The 26982-nt window shown below is 39.8% G+C and overlaps 1 long non-coding RNA gene across 1 annotated transcript; it reads right to left on the reverse strand.

The window, feature by feature from the left end:
• LOC127410243 (uncharacterized) lies at nucleotides 1–26487 on the reverse strand. Its single transcript, XR_007892099.1, has 3 exons — nucleotides 26235–26487; nucleotides 17044–17240; nucleotides 1–1237 (listed from the first exon to the last, which is right to left on the reverse strand). It is a non-coding gene; the product is annotated as an uncharacterized LOC127410243 (long non-coding RNA).
• Between the last annotated feature and the right edge of the window lie 495 nt (nucleotides 26488–26982).

The raw sequence follows: 26982 nt of genomic DNA on the forward strand, positions 1-26982 counted from the left end.
TTATTTATTTATTTTTATATCCGTCATTGAATTAGACACTAATTTAAATAAAAACCGTTCAACAGGGGGCAAAGCAAAAAACTAAACTGCAATTTGCCACATATTTTCGTTTACAAAGAAATTTTAAAATAACAAATCATTAGGTTATGTCATATAATTTCTCACCTTGGCTAATTTCCTTGTCTCTTTATTTTTATGACTATTTCCTCTGATTTTTCGTGGCAAAAAGCATTTTGCTGCCAAAGTGCAGTTAAATGTGTCCAGTGTTTAAATACAACTTGACAATAACATAAGCCTGGTGTTTTTCTCCTCCAAAAGACAGCAACAAATAGCTATTTTAATGTAAGATAATTCGGAAGTGAGAAGCTTCTCACTGCGGGCACACGAGTCAAGTCAGGTCAAGTCATTTTTATTTGTATAGCGCTTTTCACAACACACATCGTTTCAAAGCAGCTTTACAGAAAATCATACATTAACAGAAAATGAAACTGTAATATCTATAAAGTCTTAGAGTGATCATTGTGTAGTTTGATTAATTATGATTGTAAATTGTGTATAAAAATAAATAATTAAGTAATTAAATCATAATTGTTTTAAAGCCCCAGTGAGCAAGCCGAAGGCGACTGTGGCAAGGAACACAAAACACCGTAAGATGTTGGTTAATGGAGAAAAATAACCTTAAGAGAAACCAGGCTCACTGTGGGGGCCAGTTCTCCTCTAGCTAACAAGCATGAATATAATGCTGATATTAGTTATGGTTTAAAATGAGTAAACTAAGTAAGTGATATGGTCCATTGTTTAAAAAAATGTTTTTTATGAACTGTAAGATTAATGACTAATGTCTTTGAAATTCATCCTGGATTAACTGCAGAAGTTCACATAGATGCATTGTCCTTTGTTAGTTGGCTGATGAAGGCTTTTGTTGGAAATTAATTGATAGTCTATGCATTCCATTTTAAGGGTGCAGTCCATCATTAGACCAAAGTGATGCAGGCAGAAATCAGTGAGGTGCACCGCAGTTCAGCTGGCAGGTCGTTTCTGTGAGGTTCGGTGGGGTCCATCCTAAGTCCAAGGTTCAGGCAGTGTCATATGAAGTGTCCCATGTTTTATGGTTGGAGTTGGCAACAGTTCATCCTCTGAAGTCCATCGTAATAGACTGAAGTGATGTCTGGCTGCATTTAATCATCATCACTCAGAGACATGTAGCAGTTGAGTCCGACACCAAGCAGGAACGGTGCTGATATGAATCCCAAGGTTGAGACAGGGAAACAAATAGAATAATATTAGCGTAGATGCCATTAAAGTTCTTGCAGAGTTATAGATCATGATACATTTTTCTGGTTCAGGCAGACCTAACTTAAGCAGCCTTATTGTGAGTTAAGGATAAATTAGGTGTATGCCTGGCTAAATAGATGAGTCTTTAGTCTAGACTTAAACTCAGTGAGTGTGTCTGCATCCCGAACAGTGTTAGGGAGACTATTGCATAGTTTAGGAGCCAAACAGGAAAAGGATCTACCTTTTTTTGATGATCTAGGAATTATTAACAGGCCAGAATTTTGCGAATGAACGTGATGGAATATAGCATGGTAGAATGTCACTTAAGTACTGCGGAGCTAGACCATTCAAAGCTTTGTACGTAGTTAACAAAATTTTAAAATTAATATGAAATGTAACAGGTAGCCAATGTAACAACGATAAAATGGGGCTAATGTGATCATATTTCTTGGTTCTAGTCAGCACTCTGGCTGCTGCATTTTGAATCAATTGAAGTTTATTTATTGAATCGGCATCATCAACAAAGAGCATGTGTCATAACTTAACAATTCTGAGGTGGAAGAATGCTGTTCAACAAACTTTGGAAATTTGATTTTCAAAGGACAGATTGGTATCAAATATAGCACCTAAGTTCTTCGCTGTAGAAGACGATGTAACAGTAGATCCATCAAGAGTCAAATTATATTTTAGCGGATTATTTTTAGAGGTTTTTGGTCCAATAATTAGTACCTCTGTTTTGTCGGAATTGAGTAGAAGGAAATTTCTGGCCATCCAATATTTTATTTAATTGATACACTCTGCTAATTTGGAGAATTGTGAAATTTTGTCAGGTTTCGAAGAAATATAAAGTTAGGTATCATCGGCATAACAGTGGAAACTTATTCCACGATTCCTGATAATATCTCCCAGGGGAAGCATATATAAGGAGAAAAGCACAGGCCCTAAAACTGATCTCTGTGGCACTCCATACTTAACTTAGGTTTGATCTGACAAAACCTTGTTTACATAGACAAAGTGGTAGCAGCCTGCTAAATAGGACCTAAACCATGCTAATGCAAGTCCACAAGGATCAAGCTGTGGCTTCTTAATAAGCGGTTTGATAACTGACATTTTAAAGTTTCTTGGGACATGTCCCAGGGATAGCGAGGAGTTAATATTTTTAAGAAGAGGTTCTGAGATTACAGGGAATACCTTTTTTAAGAGCTTAGTTGGTATTAGATCTAACATACATTTTGTGGCTTTTGATGTTTTGATAAGTTTCCCTGGAGGGATGGAGTCTGTCTCTCTTTAGTAGGTCAGGTCTTCCCCAAAAACACAAGATGGGAATAACGGCTGCTTTTGCCAGTGTACGGGATACAACGGGCTTTAGTCACAAACTAGAACTTCCTAAGCTTCTGAGAAAGTTTAAACCTCAGTGGCAGCGAAGTGCTGTTATCATTGGGATGGCGGTACGTTGTGCACTTGTGGCATCAAATAAAGGGGTTTCTGATGCATCATGTTAATATTTTTACCGGACATTGTGTCTGACAATGTTTGAATTTGTCAGACATTAAGACATTTTAACGGTCAGAAAACTGTATTTACCAGCTAACAGAAACCCTGGTGTAACAGCAATGTGGAAATGCTTTTTTTCATGCAGACCTGGGTTCTAATCTGCCTTTTGACCCACTTTTTCCTATCCTGTTTCCTGTGTCCACTTTTAACATTTCCTTTAATACTACTTATAACAATAAATAAATATTAATATAAAGGTTGATTTCCTCACAGTGATTTGGTCATGGAGATGGTCAGGGAGTTTGAAGAGTTGAAACCCTTGTAGAACATTTCAGCTCTGTAGATCCTCACAATGGAAATGAATGGGCACCTACATTTTGAAGCTCCAAAAGCACATAAAGCATCATAAAAGTAATCCATAAGACTCCACTGGTTATATCCATATCTTCTGAAGTGATTTGATAAGTGTGGGGGAGAAACAGATCAATGTTAAAGTCCTATTTTACTATCAATGTCTACTTTCACTTTCACATTCTTCTTTTGTTTTTGGCAATTCAAATTCTTCATGCATATCGCCACCTGCTGGGCAGGGAGCAGAATTTATTGTAAAAAATTACTTCAATATTGATCTGTTTCTCACCCATACCTACCATATCGCTCCTGTATATATAGATTTAACCACTGGAATCATATGAATTACTTTTATGCTGCCTTTATATGCTTTTTGGAGCTTCAAAGTTCTAGTCACCATTCACTTGCATTGTATGCACCTACTGAGCTGAAATATTCTTCTAAAAATCTTTGTTTGGGTTCAGCAGAAGAAAGTAAGTCATACACATCCCTTTAAGGGAACTGAATAAAAAAAAAGCTAAATACCGGCTGACTGAAGTTATCTCTGTGAGAAGGTCAATGACATGCAGCAGTCGCATAAAGATAAAATATTTTTATCTTGTGCAGTGTGTGCCATAAGCAGCCATGCAAGACAAAGTGACTGATGTCTTGTGAACGAGCTTGACAAAAACTGCCGTCTTGATCCGTTCAGCCACCCGCACCATCTTTCCCCCATGTATGGTACGGAACTCGCAGCTGAGGAACCATGTAAAACTGCCTTTCATAACTTAAAGTTTTTAAAATAACTTTATTTTAAAAGTTTTTAAATAACACTACAATAAGATAAGCCGCTGCTTTCTTTAAACATGAAGAAAAGAGTGTAAAGATGCCGCAAAACCTGTTTGTGGAGCGGGACGTGGTCATGTGTCTGTCACTGGGGAGAGAGGAAGGGGTAAGGGTCATCACCTGGTGATTGTTAACACTAAACACCTGTGTCTCATTACAGCGACGACAGAGACAGGCTTGAAAAGGCTGCCGAGAATGCCGGAGAGACAGAGAGAGACTAGTGACTTTGTCGTGAAACTGAAAAGCCAATATTTTGTCGCGAAGCTGAAAAATGACTGAATAAAAAGCTGACTTACCTGGACTGCCACCCCACTTCCCGCTTCCTTCTTGCTGGAACTTCTGCACTGGTGTCGAAACCCGGGAAAAAGGAAGAAGACTGGTCACCATGGACCCCTCACCACTGGACGAAGTCATCCGTGCCCTGGCCAGTATCCAGGAGACCCACCACCAAGCCCTCTTCATGCAAGAACGGCATCTCTAGGAGCTCCTGCTAGCCCAAGCCGAGGATCAGCAGGCCTTCTGGAGGTGGTTAGCTCCAGGCGGTTCCTCCATCGTGGCCCCGCAAGTAGCGATGACGCCACAGCTGCTGCTCCCAAAGATGGGCCCCTAGGACGAGCCGGAGGCATTCCTGAGTTTCTTTGAGCAATCGGCAACCGCCTCCGGCTGGCCGTGAACACAATGGGCCCTCCACCTGCTGCCGCTGCTTTCCAGGGAGGCCCAGCTTGAGGCACAGCAACTACCAGATGAGGACCGCCTGGACTACATCAAGCTGAAGACCACTGTCCTGCAACGAGTTGGCCACAGCCCTGAACAACATCGTCAATGCTTACGCTCCCTCTCCCTGAAGGACTCTGGCCACCCGTTCGTGCTTGCCCAGCAGCTCCGTGATGCCTGCCAAAGATGGGTGCTGGCCAAGGAAGGTCCTGGCGTGGAAGATGTCATCAAGCTGATGGTGCTGGTGCAGCTAACCGTTCAGCTAACCGCGGAATGAGTCCAATGCCATCGCCTCACGTCGGTGGATGACTCCACATGGCGGCCTACCCGGAAGCTGGCGAGCCGCAGTCCAGCTCTCGGTCGAGCAGGGATGTACAGGGTACCGGTAAAAGTTAAGGGGTGTACATACCAAGCCCTGGTGGATTCGGGCTGTAATCAAACCTCAATGCACCATGGCTTGGTTCATGATGGGGCTTTGGGTACAAAACAAGGTGATGGTGAGGTGTTTGCATGGGAATGTTCACAAATATCCAGTAGTGACTACCGTCATTCAGTTTCGGGGGGTAAAGCATAGAGTGGAGGCTGCAGTTAATTTCCACCTCACCCATCTACTAATTCTGGGAACAAATTGTCCAGGGTTTAAAAGGTTATTAAAAGTGTGATGCCATCCACGTCTGCTCTCAACTAGAGCAGTTGCATGATGAAACCCTTAGACACGCCTTTCACCAAGTGAGAGAAATCGATGGCCAGCAGCTCCAGCCTGACGTCACCCTCACATATCCATATTTTTCGGTTATTAGGGACCAGTTGTATCGAGTGACGCAGGACACTCAAACACATGAAAATACAACCCAGTTATTAGTCCCGAGGAGCCGTCGGGAAACACTTTTCCAGGCGGCTCACCACAATCCTATGGCGGGTCACTTAGGACAGGAAAGAACACTGCACCATTTAATGGCCCTCTTTTATTGGCTGGGCATTCACGGGGATGTACGCAGATGGTGTGCGTCATGCCATGAATGTCAGCTGGTAAATCCACCGGCCACCCCAAAAGTGCCATTGCGCCCATTACCGTTAATCTAGGCCCCCTTCAAAGAATTGGTATGAGCCTTGTCGGGGCATTAGAACGGTCAGCATGCGAATATCGCCTTGTATTAGTCCTTGTGGATTATGCAACAAGATATCAAGAAGCAGTGCCTCTTCGCAACATCTCAGCACACAGTGTTGCGGAAGCACTCTTCAAAATTATCTCCCGGTTGGGGATTCCTAAAGAAATCCTCACCAACCAAGGCACAACGTTTATGTCACGTACACTACACAAACTTTATGAATTGCTGGGGATTAAGTCGATTCGCACCAGCGTTTATCACCCACAAACTGATGGGCTGATGGAACGATTTAATCGAACCCTGAAAAATATGATTCGCAAGTTCTAAGGATGCTAGAAATTGGGACAAATGGCTGTAAACCCTATTATTTGCAGTCAGGGAGATCCCGCAAGCCTCCACGGGGTTTTCCCCCTTCATGCTTCAGTATGGACGTCGACCCCGCTGGGTGCTTGACGTCATATGGAAGGCATGGGAGGAAGGACCTTCCCAAAGCAAAAATGAAATTCAATATGTCCTTGATCTTCGAGCAAAGCTACACACACTGTGTCAGTTTTCACAGCAGAATTTGCTCCAAGCTCAAGAGACACAAAGCCGGCTCTATAATAGGGGTGCCCAGCTACGAGAATTTGCACCGGGAGACAAAGTACTTGTATTACTCCCCACGTCGAGCTCAAAATTACTCGCCAAGGGGCAAGGACTCTGAGGTCACACGGCGAGTCTGGGATCTCGCTTATGAGATTAAACGAATGGATAGAGGCAGACCACGTCAAATTTACCACCTCAACCTCCTTAAATTATGGAGAGAGGTGGTCCCCATGTCCATGGCGATGGTAGTTCCGGAGAGGGCGGCGCTTGGGCCAGAGGTGAAGTTCAAAGTCGATCCATTCACCCTGGTCCATTGTGGAGACCACCTCTCACCATCCCAGCTCACGGAGGTGGCCAGGTTGCAGAGAGAATTTGCGGACATGTTCTCTCCTCTTCCCGGTCGTACTAACCTCATACAACACCATATTGAGACTCCACCAGGAGTGGTTGTGCATAGTTGGCCATACCGCGTACCCGAGCACAAGAAAAAGGTGATTCGGGACGAATTAGGGGCAATGGGGGTAATAATACTTGATGCTGGATTTAACAAAGGGATATTGGCAGATCCCCTTAACTCCATTATCCCGAGAGAAAACGGCCTTTTCCCCACCGTTTGGATTACACCAATTCATAACTCTTCCATTCGCTGCCTACTTGGATGACATTATCATATACAGTAATGATTGGCAGAGGCGAATGCAGCATCTAAGAGCCGTACTGAGGTTACTGAGGCAGGCGGGACTCAAGGCATACCTGAAAAAGTGCGCAATTGGATGGGTGAAATTATGGTATCTGGGTTTCCACTTGGGTCATGGGCAGGTACGGCCCCAAATTGATAAGACCGCAGCGATAGTGGCCTGCCCACGTCCCAAGTCTAAAAAGGAGGTGAGACAGTTCATGGGGCTGGCTGGCTATTACAGAAGGTTTGTGCCTAATTTTTCTGATATCACCAGCCCCTTGACTGATCTCACTAAAAAGAGGGCGCCAGATCGAACCGGCATCTCTGGCATGGGAGGTGGGCACGCTAACAAGGAGGCTAAAGGCTACAGCTTCTAGCATCAGTCGCTAGTGCGCCTCTTGAGACCAGGGGAGTGAGGTTTACACACTGCATAGCTACCTACCAGCTGGCTACCATTACATAGGCAGAAGGCAGGTTTTAGAACAGACCAATCCTTGCCACTAAGACACATGCTTGGTCGCCTAATGCATGACAGTTCTTGGAAAAGCTCATGTTCTCATGCACATGCTCCATCTTCTATAATAAACCAGCATGCTTCCAAGGCTTCCTCCTTCAGTCACTCTCCACTTTTCCATCTCAAACGATAGATGTCCTCCATTTAAAACTGGTCTCCACATCTGCAGCCTTTTGTGGTCTAATATTTGTTTTGAGATGAGGTTAACTCACATGTGATGCACAGTAGCCCTATCATGCGTCTGCCTCTTCATAATGTCTTCCGTTCAGAGACGGTGATCTCATCAACCAAAACCAATGACATGTGGAGTCAAACCGTCCATAGAGCATTTTTGATGTCTTATTCTTTGCAAAAAGTAAAAGGAGTACACGAAGAAAATGGAAGAAAAAATTTAGTTACTTTCAACAACCCTGTGAAAGTCTATAAGGGAGAGTGGGAAGGAGAGAGAGAGAGAGAGAGAGAGAGAGAGAGAGAGAGAACAGGAGGGGGTCTCTAGGCCTGCTAACCTTAGCATGGAAAGAGTGAGCTTGAAGTGTTGAATAGTGCCAAGTCCTGATACAGCCTGTTTGTATTCCAATATTTTGACTCCTTTTTAAAATTTCTTTGTCTCACTGATTCCACTTAATGAAGTTTAGCATTCAGTTCATGTATTGGCTCACATTAAGTCTAGCTAGGGAGTATCTGAAATATAATAATTTAGCTTATGAGGTTGTGAGATTGAAAACATCCGAGATTGCATCATATGGTGAATGTAATATGCCAGCCTAAAGCTTGTAACATTCAGTGGACCCACTCCATTTCTTTCTTGATTCTATGTGTACACACACACACACACACACACACGCAGGTGGCTCAGTGAGTGTGTCAATCTGGTGACAGTGTTGCAGGAAGAGGAGACGTCTTGGCACTAAGCCAACCAAAACACTGTTTACTGCCTGTTTTTGTCACACTAAAAACAGATAAGTAAGAACAACACATTTCAGTATTCCACACAGTGTGCACTGTTTTGGCAATATGTAGCACACTATAAAATGAGATAACCTGCCATTTCTACCTTTAAGGAATAGTTTACCCAAAAATGAAAATTCTCTCTTCATTTACTAGCCCTCATGCCATCCCAGATGTGAATGACTTTCTTTCTTTTGCTGTATACAAACGAAGATTTTAAGGAGAATATTTCAGCTCTGTACGTAGGTCCATACAATGCAAGTTAATGGTAAAACTTTCAAGCTCCAAAATGCACATAAAGGCAGCATAAAAGCAACCCATAGGACTCCAGTGGTTAAATCTATATCTTCAGAAGCAATATAAGTGTAGGTGAGAAACTGATCAATATTTAAGGTTGTTTTTACCATAAATTCTCCTCCCTGCCCAGTAGGTGGTGATATGCACAAGGAATGTGAATCGCTAAAAACAAAAGTTGAAAGTGAACTTTTTGATAGTAAAAAGGGACTTAAATATTTATCTGTTTCCTACCCACACCTATCATATTTCTTCTGAAGACATGGATTAAACCACTGGCGTTGCATGGATTACATTCATGCTGCTTTTATGTCCTTTAGGAGGTTCACATTTTTGGTACCTATTAACTTGCATTGCATGGGTCTACAGAGCTGAAATATTCTTCTAAGAATCTTTGTTTTCTACAGAAGAAATATATAAATATCTGGGATGCCGTGAGGGTGACTAAATGAGAGAATTTTCATTTTTGGATGAACTATCCCTTTAAGGAGCTATTTCTACTTGATCTAACTCTTACAATAAGTTTTTTTTTTTTTTTGGTGCAAGCATATTCAGGTTGGTTCAGTGTGTTGAATAACATTTTTGACTCTAATCAAACCAGTTAATTTAGATAGAGAAGCACATTTTTAGGTTAACATTTTTATCCAGGTATTCTGTGCACACAGAAAATGTTCATATCACACACATTGCATATCAGTATACATAGCCTACTATATACACTGCAGAAATAGTAATAGTATTTAGTAGTATACTTGTAATGTCTGAAAGAAGTCACAAGAGCAGGATCTAGATGCAGCTAAATATTTAATTGGAATTATCCAAAGCACAAAACAGGGTAACCACTGGAACATGGCAAGCGTAGGAACAGGTAAACTAAAACAAACATTACATCAAACAGGAGCAAAACACAACAACTGACCAAGACTGAGAAGACAACAGGGCATTATATACACAAGGATAAACGAGGTAATGGAAGACAGGTGAGAACAATCGGGCACAGCTGCAGTGATGAGGGCAGTGAATTATGGGAAGTGTAGTCCGGGGAAAACAGAAGACAGATGATAAACCCAAGGTAACACAACAGTGAATCATAACAATACTATTCTGAAAAACAAAAACAAAGAATACATAGAAAGAAAGAGAAAGAGAGAGAGAGGTGACTAAATGGGAAGTTGAAAGAGCGGATTTCTATTTCTAGATATTTTCTGGTCATTGGTGTTTCCTCAACAACAAAAACTCAGTGCTGCATTATTCTGTTCTCGTAGTTATATTCTGTACTTCTCTCACACTTGAGAGGATTTCTCACTTCTCACTTTCTCACATAGACACACAGTAAGAGAAAGAGAATGAAGTAGAGAATGAGGGAGAGAGATTAGAACAAAGAGAGAGGGAATTATTGTCATTCCTATCAAGTACGGTGGGCATTGTATTGTTTTGGCACTTGTTGGCTTTTCCTCTTTTGTTTACTGTTTGATTCACCTCGTCACCCAGCCAGACTCTGCCATTCCTTGCTGAATCATGCCAGTGGATTACAGCAGATAAACAGATTGGAAATGTAGGCTGTGAACGCTCCACCGTGCTGATCCCCTGCCAGAGCTCACATTACAGTACCGGACCTCTCAGACAACCATCTCCCCTTCCTCCACACTCCACAAGTTTACATGGGCAAAGCACTCTCTCCCCTCAACAACTAAAGACATTACCCAAGTACACTTATTCTCTGTTATTTTAACTGCACTCCAATTCGGCCTGATTCATCCAAATATTGTTGAAAGAAAGGATAACAAATAAAGTGGTATTGCTTTGAAAATTCTCTGTGTGCCCACATATTTTAACGATGTCTCATAAAACGGTGCCTGCAAGTGCTTGTAAAAAATGTTGTATTCACTCAGTTCCTTACACTTTGTTATGGCTTGGCCTGGTTGTACAGAGCATAAAAATGTATCTTTTTTTTTTTTTTTTTTATCCATTGGACATCCAAGTTTATTATCTATGGGGAAATTTTATACATAAACAAATGTATATCTCAGTTAGTAAATTTGTTTTTCTCATTATATATAAAATGGCGGCATGTGTAATCATATATGCCAGGGGTCTTAAACAGTTTTCAGGCCAAGGACCCCTTTGAAGATATGATGCAGGTCCCTGCAGTTACATATAGCACAAAACGGAGTGTTGTATTTTAAGCCTGGCCTATAATAATAACATGAATATATTACCATATTTATGCATTTGGGTGTTTCTTCAACTTTGGGCACTTTTAGCACTGTGGATTTCTAGAAAGTAAACTTTTATTAAAAGATTTTTCACACACAATAATTATTTCAGTTTTTCTACTAAAAATGTCCAACAGTGTATATACATGCATTAAAGCAGAATTGTCACAGTCTGTCTCCCTCGTGTTTCCTAGGACTCTTATTTTGAAGTGTTTCCCTGGACTACGTTACCCAGTATGCACTGCCCTCATCACTGCCGTCTGTTCCTCATTGTTCTCACCTGTTTTCCATTCCCTCATTAGCTTTTGTTTGTATAAATACCCTTTAGTTTTTGCATTCCTTTGTCAGTTTGTGTTTGTTGTTGTTTGAGTTCTCATTTGTTTGTTTCACTGTCATCATTTTAATTAAAGCCTGTAAATAGATTCTACATCTCAGCAACGACTCGTGACAAGAATTATGTCAGTTTTGTTTTTTTCTGAAAAAAATGTTATTACTAAAAATAAATTGTTTTATTTCTAAAAATGGTAATTTTTACACAAATAACGAAATAGTTTATTTCACTCTTTGTTTAGATTATCATAGTTTTTAAAACGTGATGATTTGTAGTTTTAGAATGGATTTTCATAGTTTAATATTGAAAGTCTAGGTCTGGGACAAGGCTAACACAACAAGGTTCTATTTGTTAACATTAAAGAAATATTCCAGGTTCAATACAAGTTAAGCTCAATCTAAAGCATTTGTGGCGTAATGTTGATTACCACAAAAATTAATTTCGACTTGTTTTTCTTTTTCCTTTTAAAAAAAAAAAAAAAAAAAAGCAAAAATTGAGGTTCCAGTGAGGCACTTATAATGGAAGTGAATGGGGGCCATTTTTATTTTATTTTTTATTTTATTTTTTTTACATTAAAATACTCACTTTTTCAAAAAGTATAGCCACAAGACATAAAGGATATTTGTGTTAACATGATTTCAGGCTTTTTATAGCCAATTTTACAACTTTGTTACCACGATGATGTAATGTCAACAAACCCTAAACCCCAAAAAAGACTGTTAAAAATGACAATTTAAACAACTTAACAGCTCAAATAATACAGGAGTTTTGACAGAAGAATTAATGCAAGTGTTTTTATGAAATTATAAGCTACACATTTCTGTGTTCAAACCATCCAAAAATTTACCCCATTCACTTCCAAGTGCCTCACTGGAACCTCGATTTTTGCTTTTTTAAAGAAAAGGACGAACGTGTGGAAATTAATTTATGTGGTAATCAATATTATACCACAAATGCTGTCAATAGAACTGAACTTGTATTGAACCCGGAATATTCCTTTAATAAATGCATTAGGTATCATGAACTAACAATTAACAATTTTTACAGCATTTTTAAATCTTGGTTGATGTGAATTTATGAAAATAACTGCTTTCATTCTTAGTTCCTGTTAGTCCATAATGCATTAATTAATGTTTTTAAAAATGTATTAGTATATGTTGAAATTTAACATTAACCAAGATTAATAAGAACTTTAAAAGTATATTATTCATTGTTAGTTCATGTTAACTAATGTAGTTAAACAATGTTATATACAAACTTATTGTAAAGTTTTACACCAAAAATAAACAATGATGGTATGGTAAAACGTTTCCAATTAAGTTTTATATTTTATCCCCTTTTCTCCCAATTTGGAATGCCCAATTCCCACTACTTAGTAGGTCCTCGTGGTGGCGCGGTGACTCACCTCAATCCAGGTGGTGGAGGACAAGTCTCAGTTGCCTCCGCTTCTGAGACAGTCAATCCGCGCATCTTATCACGTGGCTCGCTGTGCATGACACCGTGGAGACTCCGCATGTGGAGGCTCATGCTACTCTCCGCGATCCACGCACAAATTACCACGTGCCCCATTGAGAGCGAGAACCCCTAATCGTGACCACGAGGAGGTTACCCCATGTGACTCTACCCTCCCTAGCAACCGGGCCAATTTGGTTGCTTAGGAGACCTGGCTGGAGTCACTCAGCACACCCTGGATTCGAATTTGCGATTCCAGGGGTGGTAGTCAGCGTCAATACTCGCTGAGCTACCCAGGCCCCCTTCAATTAAGTTTTAAAGAAACCATCATATTTTATTAAAAATGGATCTTAAACATCAAACCATATACAGTATAGAGGTTTTAAATTGTTTTACCTATTATTATATTTTAACCTGGATTTCACCATGAAAATGGCATGTATACAGTGCTGGGTAGATTACTTCTGAAATGTAATAGGGTACTGATTATAAATTACACAATTTAAATTGTAATCCTTTATGTAATCATTTAGATTACACTTTTAGGTAATGAATCTAAACTCATTACATAATGGGATTACACATTTCATATTTTGATAAAAATCTAATCATACCTTTTAAATGTATTAAATACCAAACTAACACTCCTTTTGTTAAACATTAGTAAACATAAATTCAAACGGAAACTTGCTATATGTCAGATGCTGAGTAAAAAAAGGGTGCTTAAAGGGTGATAAAAATGAATGTTCCTCAAGATAGAAGACAATGAGAGCATGCATGTATTTATAATTTTAAAAGAATTGTTGTTATTTAGGAAATTAGGAATAGTGATTGGACTTTTTATTATCCAGCTTTGAAATCAATAATGAGAGAATGCCTCTAGATATGTTCAATTTGTACATTGATAAAATAATTCATACATGAGAAGGTGTGGCCTTAACCTTGGACAGGCTCCTTTTCTGCCATCCTGAGCATGGGCCGCAGTGCATTTGCATGGTGTAAAAGCACAAAGTTCCATGTGACCGGCACCTCTGAAATGTTTGTTTGCAATGTGCTTTTACAGAAGAGTGTCTTTAATAGTGGACAGGTGGACGAGGGCTTGTTTGAAATACATTATTTTTGATGCAGGGTGCAAATACGAAGAGTTTGCATTTATTTGTGCATTAATTTAGAAACTAAATTTGAAACAAAAACTAAAATGCCCTCTGTGCATTTTTGGATTGTAGTAAGCACTTTCAATGCAGTGTGTCAATTTTGGTAGCTACATGAATAAATGGCCAGATGTTACATAAAATATGTCAAATACAGGCCGGAATATAATTAGTACATTTTGCACAAGTTATTGCCTATGACTGGTTGGTGATGTAATCAAGAGTGTAATCATGTAATCCATAAAAATGTAACTATAATCTGATTACGCACAATATAAAATGTAAAGTAATACAATTACAAGTCCTAAACATTTTTTATCTGATTACGTAATCCAGATAAAATGTAATCAATTACTACCCAGCACTGTTGGCATGGTGTTAAAAACAAACAAACAACTTTTATGTGGGAGGGACATTTAGCTGAACTTTAGCTTATTAGCTTTGGTTGAAGTTAACTTAATTTTGTATTTTTGTTTATATTTTCATTTTTTTCACAAAAATTAGTATGAGATCAAACAATAATTAGCGTACCCTTCTGTTGAAGACCCCTTATACCCACACACACGCACACAAACATAAACCACCGTTGCTAATTACAAACCCAATGTTATTCATCTTAATTGAGATATTTTTAAAGTGCATACACATGCACTTCTACCTTCTTGTCTCTGTCGCTTTCTTTCTCATCCCTCTGTTGCTCTACGCCACATGCAGCACAGAAAGCCAACACTAGCACTGTGATCCCAGGCTGTGCGGCTCTTAACCAGAGATGACATCACCCACCCCTCCAGCCTCCCTCCATTTTCTCAAACAAAGCCCAGTCCAAACCCAGATCTATAATTACAGTCCTAATCTGTACGCTGCCAGATGCAGTATAGACTTCGGTTTTGGGGTTTAGCCAGCCTCGTAAACATGCGTTTCCAGTTTGGGCTACAAAAGGCCGAGCAGGATGGAGAATGGAGTGGTCAATGTCAGGATCCTAATTTGAGGGCCAAGATGCTGGTTTAACCAGATTGCCTTGGCAAACTCTTCAGAATATGTACTGACACAGTTTATTCAATACTGGTAGCGCCGATGCCTTTATATGATAGTATCTAATCTTCATTTTAAATACAGTAGAGTTCTAACAAATGCATTTTGACAATAATGCAGCTATCTTTGCACTGCGCATCACACAATCCATTTGCCATTCATGACTCGTGTAATCACCCTTTATGGACTGACATTTTTAGCTGTACTGTACATGGGGGGGGGGGCAGTCTCAACACAGGAATTAAGGCCTCTACAAAACATGACTGTAATGATACCCTTTCAGTTGTGAGCGACATTTCACATGAGAAATCATCCCTGTAACACACAGAGGAATGTGCTGTGCTTGTGTTAGTGCTTGTCAGTGTACTAAAATTCCAAGGAAAACACCAAAGTTGTCAGACAAATATATCACAAAGTTATACATGGTTCAAGACTGCTGAGAAATAGGATTTTTTTTTTTTTCAAGTATACAGTGGCTTTATGCTTGAGTAATTGAGAAAACCTATTCATTTTGCTACAGTATGGATTCAGTTACAGTACACTTCCTTCCAATAAGAATAAAACGCCATTCCAGCTATTAACCTGGAAACTTCCAATAAGACTAAAACAACATTATAACTACTTATCTGGAAACCTAACTTTTTTCTCATATTAATAAATTGTTAAGATAAATGATTCACCAACTCAATTATAAGAAGCGTTGGGCAGTCCAATTCATATATGAAAAAAAATTTTTTTAATACATTTTATCCCCCTTTTCTCCCCAATTTGGCATTCCCAATTCCCACTACTTACTAGGTCCTCGTGGTGGTGCAGTTACTCACCTCAATCCAGGTGGTGGAGGACAAGTCTCAGTTGCCTCCGCTTCTGAGACCGTCAATCCACGCATCTTAACATGTGACTTGCTGTGCATGACACCGTGGAGACTCACAGCATGACTCACAGCACTCATGCTACTCTCCGCGATCCACGTACAAATTACCACGTGCCCCATTGAGAGCAAGAACCACTAATCATGACCAACAGGAGGTTAACCCATGTAACTCTTCTCTCCTTAGCAACCGGGCCAATTTGGTAGCTTAGGAGACCTGGCTGGAGTCACTCAGCACGCCCTGGTCAGCGTCAGTACTTGCTGAGCTACCCAGGGTCCGGTTGGCTCAGATGGTTCATGTACACTTTAAATAATGTTGTATTTGTTCACATTTGCAAATGCATTAGGTATCGTGGACTAATAATGAACTATGTTTTTGTTTTGGTTGCATTTATTAATAGCGGTTAATGTACATTTGTGAAAGTACAATTGCTCATTGTTATTTCATGTTAGTTCATAGTGCGTTGTTAACATATTAAACTTTTAATTTGAAAAATGTATTAGTAGGCCTATATGTTGAAATAAGTGCTGTAAAAGTATTGTTCATTGTTAGTTCATGTTAAATAATGTTAACAAATACAACCTTATTATAGAGTGTTACCACAAAATATTTATAAAATGTTAAATTTAGTATACTCTCTATTTAGTATAAATTTCTGTTGTATTTTTATTATTTTATTATTTAAAATTGCCAGCTGAGATCTTCATTGTTTTTGTCTCAGATAAATATTCTTCTGAATGCAAAGTGAAATATAATCTTTAATAGCTTAAAGATAGCTAAAAGGTTTGTTTATTAGCATAAATGTAGTTGGCTAGACCACTTTTTGTTAGTAGCTTGTAGTGTAGCTAATTAATTTTTTAAAGAGTAACTTGAATCTAGTGTAGCTACTTTAAGTTATGAGTAGCTTGGGAAGCTAAAGCACAGTTTCAGAGTAGCTTCCCTAACACTGGTTTCAGAAGTTATCCTTAAATAATATCCTTGTATATTTCAGAAACCTCAAATATAGTCAAATGTTTAAAATATTTTGAACCACCACTGATTCTCCAGTTTCATGAGGCAGGAAAAACTTTATGGGTCTGCCTTATCACCAGTCTTTTTTTAACCTAATTTTATCTTTTATTACAAATGGTGATAGTCCTAAAAAATGATTTCCATCATTACAAACACCAGTCCAAAGGAAAAAGCCATGACAAACACTTACATTTTTTTGCTGTGAAAGTTAAGACTAATTTCTCCACAGCAAACCTCAGATGTGAGCACCATATGAAGGGTTCTTCCAAGGTCTAGCGAGCCAAGAGTGGACAGAACTGTGTTCCATTGCTTATTCCAAAGTTCCACTTCTTTTCCCAGAATCTCCAGTCCCTGCCAAGCCATATATTGTGTTGTCATCTACTTGCTCTAATGAAAAGACATGGGAGACAGTGGTTCGATGCATATGTACACTAAATACAAAAATAGGCATTGTGGTAGTAGACAATACATACAGCAAGAAACTTTATGCAATCTGTGCATTATTCTGCATATATGATCTACAATATCCTGTATCTCCAGCATTATACTAAAATAATACAGAGGTATTTCATTCCCCAAGCTTTTAAGCTAAGGTGATAGTGAGAGTATATTGTGTGGGGGATATTTTTTTTTCAATGAAAACATGCTCATCCTGATTGGTAACTCAACACATGACCAATGAAAACATACTGTTGTCCAAAGAGTTTTAGAGATGTTAATTTGGGGACAAAATCTTCTTCCTGTCTTTTTATCTTAGAATATTTATTTAAAGACACAATTCACATTGTGGTTGATTCCTCTTCTTCCATGTCAAAAACCCACATTTTCACCTATACATATAATATACTGCCTGTTTATTGTTATTTAGCTCTTGAGGCCAATGCTGCAAATCCTTGCCAGCTATTATTAATAAAAGTCACTGGAACACATAAAAATAATACCTTTTAGGAGGAATGAACTATGGAATATCTCTTTGATTTGAAGTAGAACTATTTACATTTACTATTAATGGAAGTTATAAATGATGTATCATTCGAGCTCTTTGCTTATAAGAGAGCACCTATAGGCAGGCTAAAAGGAAATGTGGCCTGAGGCAACAATGCTTTGCTGTTTATTACCACGACTGATACAAATCTGAGGCGCCATATTAAATTTATATTGTTCTATTTAACTGAAAGCCAGGCTATGGGATGGGCAGTCAAGCCAATCATTCTTTTTTAAGAGTACAATTCTTTTGAATGGTCATCATTCACAGATACAGATTCACATATCAGAGCCCAAACTTGCTGACACAGAATGGACGAATATAAAAGGAAGTATGTGACACATAATCGAATGTGTCTCTTTTTATTGGTTCATTGTACACTTAAGAATGCACACTTACTCATGACCGCATTTATTTCTCCCCGTTGAACACAAGTAATAAAATACACTTGGACTAAAACAATGAGTAAAGTCTCTTTTAAACAAAAAGGAGAACAAACTACCACAAAAAGACCAAATATACACTATGTGAGTCATCTTGACTCATCACTTCAAAAGTTATTTAAAGGGATAGTTCAATTGAAATTAAAATTCTAATATCAATTACTAACCTTCATGTTGATCCGAATGTGTATGACTTGTATTCTTCTGTGGAACACAAATAGAGATGTTAGGCAAAGTCATTTGGGTTTGAAACAACATGAGGGTGAGTAAATGATGACAGAATTTTCATTTTTAGTTGAACAATACCTTTATAGACAACATTTATTATACATCTACACTAAAAAATAATAATAAATATAGCCGCAAGCGGCAATCATCGGGGTCCAAGCACATGAAGAAATAATCAAAATAATTAGAATTGACTGAAATGATCCAGTGGATGCCAAATTATACAAATTGACTATATAAAAGCTGCTGAAAGCTGATTGGTCGATGGCAGACATGTTTTTCAAAATATGCGACTGTTCTCATAGACCTTGATGATACCTTAGGCATGATGTTTTTAACCATTATAGCACCACCAAGTGGCAGAGGTGTGCAATATTTGTGGTTGTCCTCAGAATGACCTCATACATAAGTGTACCAAATTGGTGATAATATCTCAATCTGTTCAAGAGTTACAACCATTTTAGTAAAAGTGGCCACACCCATTATGAACGTTTTGGCATACCATTTGACGATAAATTACAATTTTACAATTCCTTTGATAACTTTGCATTTTGGGACTCTGCTGAATCATTCTGCACTGGTTTGGTTCCGACCGGGCAAACGGCCTAGGGCGGGTTCGTTTGGAATTTTTTTCAAACAATCCAAAATAGAGGGAAAACGAAGGGGCGGAGCAAAATTCTGGTCGGAGATAAAACTCTTCGGCATGACACAAGGAATCAGAGGAAAAATAATTTTGCTTCTAGCCCTTACGGTTCAAGGTTTATGGCCCAAAATATGATTTTTGTTTGTTTTGTTCACAATAGCGCCACCTAATATCTGATGGATGTGTGTCTGTACGCCTGAGTAGTGGGGGGGTTTGGAACCATCCTGCCAAGTTTGGCATCTCTACGGCTTATGGTCTCTAACGCCCAGACACTTTTAGGGCAGAAAAGAAAAAAAAATAAAATAAAATAAAAAAAATAAATAAAAAATATATATATATATATATGTAACCACCTAGATCATAGATGGAATAGACCATTTCCAGCCAATACAGGCAATTTACTAAGGAAATACATGGTTTTTAAAGCTTTTTAAAGCTCATAGCGCCACCTATGGTCCGATCTCCATAAAAGTCTGCATTCTTGTTTAGAATCATATGTTGCATGTGCTCACATAATTTTGTGAAGTTCTGAGTTTTTGTTTAGGAATCATGGGTTTATTTGTATACTTGACCATGCCCATTTTCTAAATAACACTGTTATAGCTACCCAAAGGGTAAAGCTCAACATTTTTTTTTTGATAATTATTGACCTAGAAAGTCCAGAGAATTGTACTGCATTGGTTTTATTGAGGTTGAGCAAAAAAACCTAGGACTAGTTCACAAAGTAGGTTTTTTATATAGTTGTGAATATTTAATGAACGGTTTGATTGACAGCAGTGGTTCTTGAGGCAAGGTTGTTCAGTATGAGGAGATCTAACAAATGATATGAATTATAGCTGCATCCCAATTCAGAGGCTGCATCCTTCAAAGGTCACATTCGAAGGCCGATTGCGTCACTACTGCGCGACAAAGTCTGTCCCAATTCGAAGGTTCCTTCAAATGCGGCCTCCAAATGCATCCTTCATTTCCCGTAAAATGAAGGATACAACAGATGGATCCATCGCGGCCTTGCCAACCCCAGAATTCATTGCGCGCCAGTGACGGCAGGATTTTTTTTTAGAGAAAATGGCCGAATTACACTTTTAAATGTAAGTATTGGGTTTCAACTTACTCAAATATCTAATGATACAAATGTAAAAACAAAAAAAAAAAACTTTAAAGGGGTTCAAATGTTGACATATCTTACTAAGATGCAATTATATATAGTTTATACTCTTTATTATGTACAGAAATGGACCATGGTGAAAATATTTAGACAGTTTGTGAACCCTGTTTTGTTTTCAGACAGTTTAAAATAACTTTCAAAAAAGTCCAGTACAAACGTTACAGTCACTCAGCAGCTGTTACAGTTGTTAGGCAACAAGAACAGTCCTCCGTAGGCTAGACTGTCCCAATTAACAATGCTCAGTCTGACCTTCGTGGCCTTCGAAGGCATGGCCTTTGAAGTCTGAGTCCTTCGAAGGATGCAGCCTTTGAATTGGGACACAGCCATTGTGTGTATGTGTGAAACACCACGTGATTACAGAGGCGTAAAACTCGTTAGCGCCATCCATTAGCCGATTTCTTTCAAATTTCTCACAGATCTCTAGGGCCAGGAGTCGAACAGGCCCACCGAGTTTTGTGCCGATCGGCCTCCGATAACCTTGTCGAATAGGTGCTCAAACTTCATTGGCCGATGGCGGCCATGTTTTTTGAGATATGCCAATGTCCTCATAGACAGTCATGGCACCTTGGACAAAGACACTGCATGCCGATTTTCAACTCAGTCAGACTAACGTTTGCATAGTTAGAGCTGTTTTCAGTTTTTTTCCCTGTTATGGCACCACCAATTGGCCAAACTCCACTGTTTTTTTACTGTGACCTCAGATTGAGCTCATACACATGTGTACCGAGTGAAAATATCTCATTTTGTTCAGGCGTTATAGCCATTTTAGTACAAATGGCCTGCCCTTTTCAAACGTTTTGGCACCCCTTAGCGACTGTGAGTCGAAATTTCAACTTTTTTTTAATAATTATTGATAATCAGACTCCAGAGTATATTTATGCACTGGTTTGGTTCTGATCGGGCAAAAAACCTAAGACTAGTTCACAAAAGTCCTAGGTTTTTAACATTATCTGAAATATTTACCGAACGGTTTGACAGACACCAATGCTTCTTGAGGCAAAGTTGTTTAGAATGAGAAGAGCTACCAGGTGATATATATTACTTGTGTTTTTTCACAACACTGCATTATATACAACCATTAACACCTACAAAAATCGTGATAGCACCACCTAGTGGCCGATTTTTTAAAAACTTTGCACAACCCTCTCAGACCAAGAGTCAAATAGGTCCACCAAGTTTCGTTCCGATCGGTCATTGTTAACCTTGTGTAATAGCTGCTGAAATTTGATTGGCCGATGGCGGCCATGTTTTTCAACATACGTGAATGTCCATATAGACAATGATGGCAGCTGAGACAAAGACAACGTATGCAAATTTTGAAGTCAATAGGATTAACGGTTTCATAGTTACAGCCAATTTCATTTTTGGTATTATAGCGCCACCATGTGACAAAACCACGGCAACTTTTCTGCGCGACCAAAGATTGGCCACTTACATAAGCATGCCAAGTTTAGTGACGATATCTCATTTCCTTCAAGAGTTATAGCCATTTACGTAAAATTGGCCACTCCTACTTCTGATTTTTTCACATACCGTAGCTAGCTTGAGTCAAAAGTTCAAACTTTTTTTGATAACTTTTGATATTGAGACTCCATAGAATCGTTTGGCACCGGTTTGGTCCCGATTGGACGAAAAACCTAGATTTTATGAAAAATCCAAGATGGTGGAAAATGTTTATAGGCGGAAATGAAATCGGAGATATACGTTTTGTTTGGTTTGAGCACTTGAGTCTACAACAAACGGTCTAGGAGTTATGAGCAGTTTCGCATTTTTGATCGCTGTAGCACCCCCTATTGACCGATTTGGCCGAGTCCGTGTTTCTTTTTTTTTGGGGGGGGGGGGATTTTTCCCCCTTTTTCTCCCAATTTGGAATGCCCAATTCCCAATGCGCTCTAAGTCCTCGTGGTCGCATAGTGATTTGCCTCAGTCCGGGTGGCAGAGGACGAATCCCAGTTGCCTCCACGTCTGAGACAGTCAACCTGCGCATCTTATCACGTGGCTTGTTGAGAGCATTGCCACGGAGACATAGTACGTGTGGAGGCTTCACGCCATCCACCGCGGCAACCATGCTCAATTCACCATGCGCCCCACCGAGAACAAACCACATTATAGCGACCACGAGGAGATTACCCCATGTGACTCTACCCTCCCTAGCAACCGGGCCAATTTGGTTGCTTAGGAGACCTGGCTGGAGTCACTCAGCACGCCCTGGGATTCGAACTAGCGAACTAGCGAACTCCAGGGGTGGTAGCCAGCGTATTTTACCACTGAGCTACCCAGGCCCCCGAGTCCGTGTTTCTGAATAGCGAGCAGTACTACTACCATCTGACCAAGTTTCAAGTCTCTAGGCCTTACGGTTTGCTCTGCCCGATCAGTTTTATGGCGGAATAATAATAATAATAATAATAATCTTAACAATTACAATAGGATTTCAGCGCTAAGTGCTTGAACCCCTAAAAATCGTAACAATTACAATAGAGTTTCAGCGCTAAGCGTTTGTACCCCTAAAAATAATAAGAAAATCGGAACAAATACAATAGGGTTCCTGCACCTTCGGTTCTTGGACCCCTAATAATAATTTTTGCTGCTTGTTCAATTCACTTAAAATGAACTAAAGCAACACAATTCTAGAACATTGCTAGAACAGAGCTAGATTTCATTTTAGTTCTACCCATTCAATTTTTTTACAATTGAAGTTTACTTAATCCATTTAAGTTGGGGCTACGTGAATACTTTTTGTGGTGTTCATTTAGCATTGATGAAACTGGGCAGGGGATTTCCGTTTCCCGACATGCTTTGCACGGTACTCGATAGAGAATTTAAGAAAATTAAGAGTTTTTATGTGTTTTTGTGCAGGATGAATATAAAGGGGGATACTAGTTTATGTTTTGTTAGGTTGGAGTATTGGGGGCTAGCATTATGGTGAAGAGTCGAACTTGAGCTAAAGATAAGGACAGGAAGATGTCACACTTTAAATTAATTTCTCGCTTTCTTGAGCAAATGTTGCGCTAACTATAGCATAGTTACTAACCTACACTCTGTAGTGCTTCCAACCAACATGTATTTAGCATGCCGACATTCACTTTCACAAGATTGTACTTGAAGAAATAAAAGAGATTTATTTGAGTTACATTCACATGTATAATTTTGTTGGGTTTACCCACTTCAACTAGGTTCATTCGACACAAAGTTTTTGTGTTGAGATTACATAGTAATTTTAAGTTAAGAAAACTCATTTCAAACACGTGGAACCACTGTCCACGAATCAAGTTCAGCCAAAGAGCTATTTTTTTAGTACATTCACAAAATAGAAAAAAACAAAAAGAATTAAATTACACCCGAAACGCTGAAAAGACACAGATGCGACTTCCTCCCAAGTACAGGATTGCTCTGGTTCAGAACAATTTGTAAACAACTTTAAACACAAACATACACCCCATTAGCTTTCCATTAATGAGTCACTCTCGTGTTTGTCTCTCTAAAAATTCCTCTCCTGTCCTTAAAAAGCCTCTCCATCCCTGGTCTATGCCATTAGGGCTAGCAAGACCTCCCAAAGCTAATTTTCCCAGACTTTAACAAATACTTTTGCTATCTGTTTCCACAAGTCTCCTTCAGCCTGGCAAGTCAAGAATAAAACTATTGGTGCAGTCACATTGTTCTGAGAGAAATATCATTGGAGAAGAGGAATTTGAAGCCTGCATAATGGCTTTGGTAAGCTTGTGCATGTGTCTTTAACAGCATGAGGGTGCATGTGCTTACATGAGGTTAGAGAAGGGCAGGGAAGTATACATATTTAGAAAACATTAATGCTTAATACATTTCCAAACATAAGTTTGGGAAGAGCTTGTTCATCGAGGCCTGTCAATCATATCTCAAGGATATACACTGATGAGCCAAAACATTATGACATTAACATTAAACATTAGCATAAAACATAATGCTTAATATGCTGTTGGCCCTGCACGTGCCGCCAAAACAGCACCGACCCACCAAAGCATGGACTCTACTAGACCCCTGAAGATGTCCTCTGGTATCTGGCAACAAGACATTAGAAGCAGATCCTTTAAGTCCTGTAAGATGCAAGGTGGAGCTGCCGTGGATCGGACTTGTTGGTCCAGCACATCCCACAGATACTCAATCGGACTGAGATCTGGGGAATTTGGAGGCCAGGGCAACACCTTGAACTCTTCATCATGTTCCTCAAACCATTCCCGAACAATGTGTGCAGTGTGGCACGGTGCATTATCCTGCTGCAAGAGGCCACTGCCATCAGGGAATACCATTGCCATGAAGGGGTGTGCCTGGTCTGCAACGATGTTTAGGTAGGTGGCACTTGTCAAACTGATATCCACATGAATGGCCGGACCTATTCGGTTTCCCAGCAGAACATTGCCCAGAGCATCACACTCCCTCCACTGGCTTGTCGTCTTCCCACAGTGCATCCTGGGCCATCACTTCCTCAGGTGGCCATCCACATGATGTAAAAGAAAATGGCACTCATCGGACAAGGAGACCTTCTTCCACTGCTCCTAGGTCCAGTTCCGACACTCACATGCCAATTGTAGGCGCTTTCGAAGAATGTCATCATGGGCACTCTGATTGATCTGCGGCTACGCAGCCCCATACGCAGCAGGGTGCAATGCACTGTGTGTTGTGACACATTCCTCCCGTAACCATCATTAAAATGTTCTGTGACTTGTGCCACAGTAGACCTTCTGTCGGTTCGGACCAGATGGGATAGCCTTCGTTGCCCTCTCGCAACGATGAGCCTTGGGCGCCCAATACCCTGCCGCCAGTTTGTGGTTTGTCCCTCCTCGGTCAAACCACATACTCCGCTGACTGGGAGCACCCCACAAGCCTTGTCGTTTCAGAGATGCTCTGACCCAGTCATCTGGCCATAACAATTTAGCCCTTGTCAAAGTAGCTCAGGTCTTGTTTGCTTACCATCTAATCTACCCAGACCATGACATGTGGCCTTGTTAGGAGATGATCAACATTATTCGCTTAACCTGTGAGTGGTCATAATGTTTTGGCTCATCAGTATACAGTATAAATGGCTGCTTCCCTCAGTCAGGTGACAATTCTTTTGGCATCCCTCAAACCTCCACCTTAAGATTTCAAAATGCCTATTTCAAAACTGTCCTCCATTCTTTGCTTAGTCAGATTTTCCAGTGAGGGATCTCAAAGCTCAAGCCCCGTCCAGTGCTCAAGCCCCTCCGTAATGGACAGCATGCCAAATCTGTTTGCTTTAATGCGGTCCAGGACTCTATGAACCAGTGAACTTGTGAAATGAACATGTAAATAAAGGTGGATGTATAAATAGATTGTTGACCTCTTGAACTGAAGTGAACTGAATCAAAGAGCATTCGATATGATTCATTGCAGCTGTTGTAGCTTTTTAAGAAATTCAGCAAAAACATCTCTTGTAACTCCTCTTTTTAATTAGAAAAAACGCTTTCGGTTTCACCATTGAATTCTTACTTTTCCTTTATTTTATTTTTTTATCTCAGTACCCTCTACATAAACCCCTACATAAATACTGTATCTTTTCTATCTATTGGTTTTTTCTGGAGTCTGTGCACTCATTCGTCCCAATGGAAATCATTTCTGTCACTTCCCAACAGCTTTGACTGTGGGGTCAGTCCCCATCACATTGCTGTTAAAAACTCTGACAACTAGAAAAGTACAAAAGAGGCTTCAAGTTTATTTGTCTCTAGAGCTCATATCAGCAGTACAATCTGTGGACAGCTGTACAATAAAGCCTTAACAGAGACAGTGACTTATGAAACAGCCATCTGACTCCCTGCTGTGAGGGTTTAACTCTTTCACGACTCTGTCAGATAAAAGTTTGACCTATTTCACTCCTTTTGGAGGACAGACTAAGTGGGAGCCCAGAAGTATGCTTAAAAATGATTACCAATTCCAGAAATGTAGTTTTCCATGCACTGCCTGAAGTAAAGGATTCTTCTTGAGGTATGTCTGGTAACTTCAGGAATGCTGTTCTGATTGTTCAGGCGAAGGTTTTGTCATTTCCCCTTTGTGGCACCCTCTGCTCTCATCCAAAGCCCTGTCGTCGTTTCAGGAATCTGGAAAACACTGCACGAGTGGAATGAAAGGAATTTTGCGCCTTTCTTAGTCTCCGTCTTCCTCTCTTCGCTTCAGGTCTTCGGCATGCGCTGCATGGCCCTTAAAGTTTTCTTTTGTTTTTTTGAATGGTGACCAACAATAACAACATCCCATAAACAATGGAGCTGGTTGATGGGGGGTGGTGGTGGTGGGGGGATGAAGTGTTATTGCATTTGGCAGCTGCTGCGCTGGCAGGCTCTCTGCTGAGGGTTAGCAATGTGCTCTTTGTGGTAGTGAGGAGATATTATGTCAGTTCTTGGATATGCAGCAGGTCTCGTGGGACAGAGGACTCTGCATCCTCTAGTAAACCCCCTCACTCTTTCTTTCTATCTTTGCTCATTTCTCAAATGTATTCAGTTTAAAGGAATAGTTCATTCTCTCATAATTTACTCACCTTCATGCTGTCCCAGATGTTTCAAACTTTCTTTCTTCTGCAGAACACAAGTGAAGATTTTAGAATATTTCAACTTTGTAGGTTCATACAATGCAAGTGAATGGGGTCCAAAACTTTGAAGCTCCAAAAATCACATAAATGCAGC

Source organism: Myxocyprinus asiaticus, chromosome 2 (assembly GCF_019703515.2).
Source record: "Myxocyprinus asiaticus isolate MX2 ecotype Aquarium Trade chromosome 2, UBuf_Myxa_2, whole genome shotgun sequence".
In the NCBI taxonomy this organism is placed as follows: domain Eukaryota; kingdom Metazoa; phylum Chordata; class Actinopteri; order Cypriniformes; family Catostomidae; genus Myxocyprinus; species Myxocyprinus asiaticus.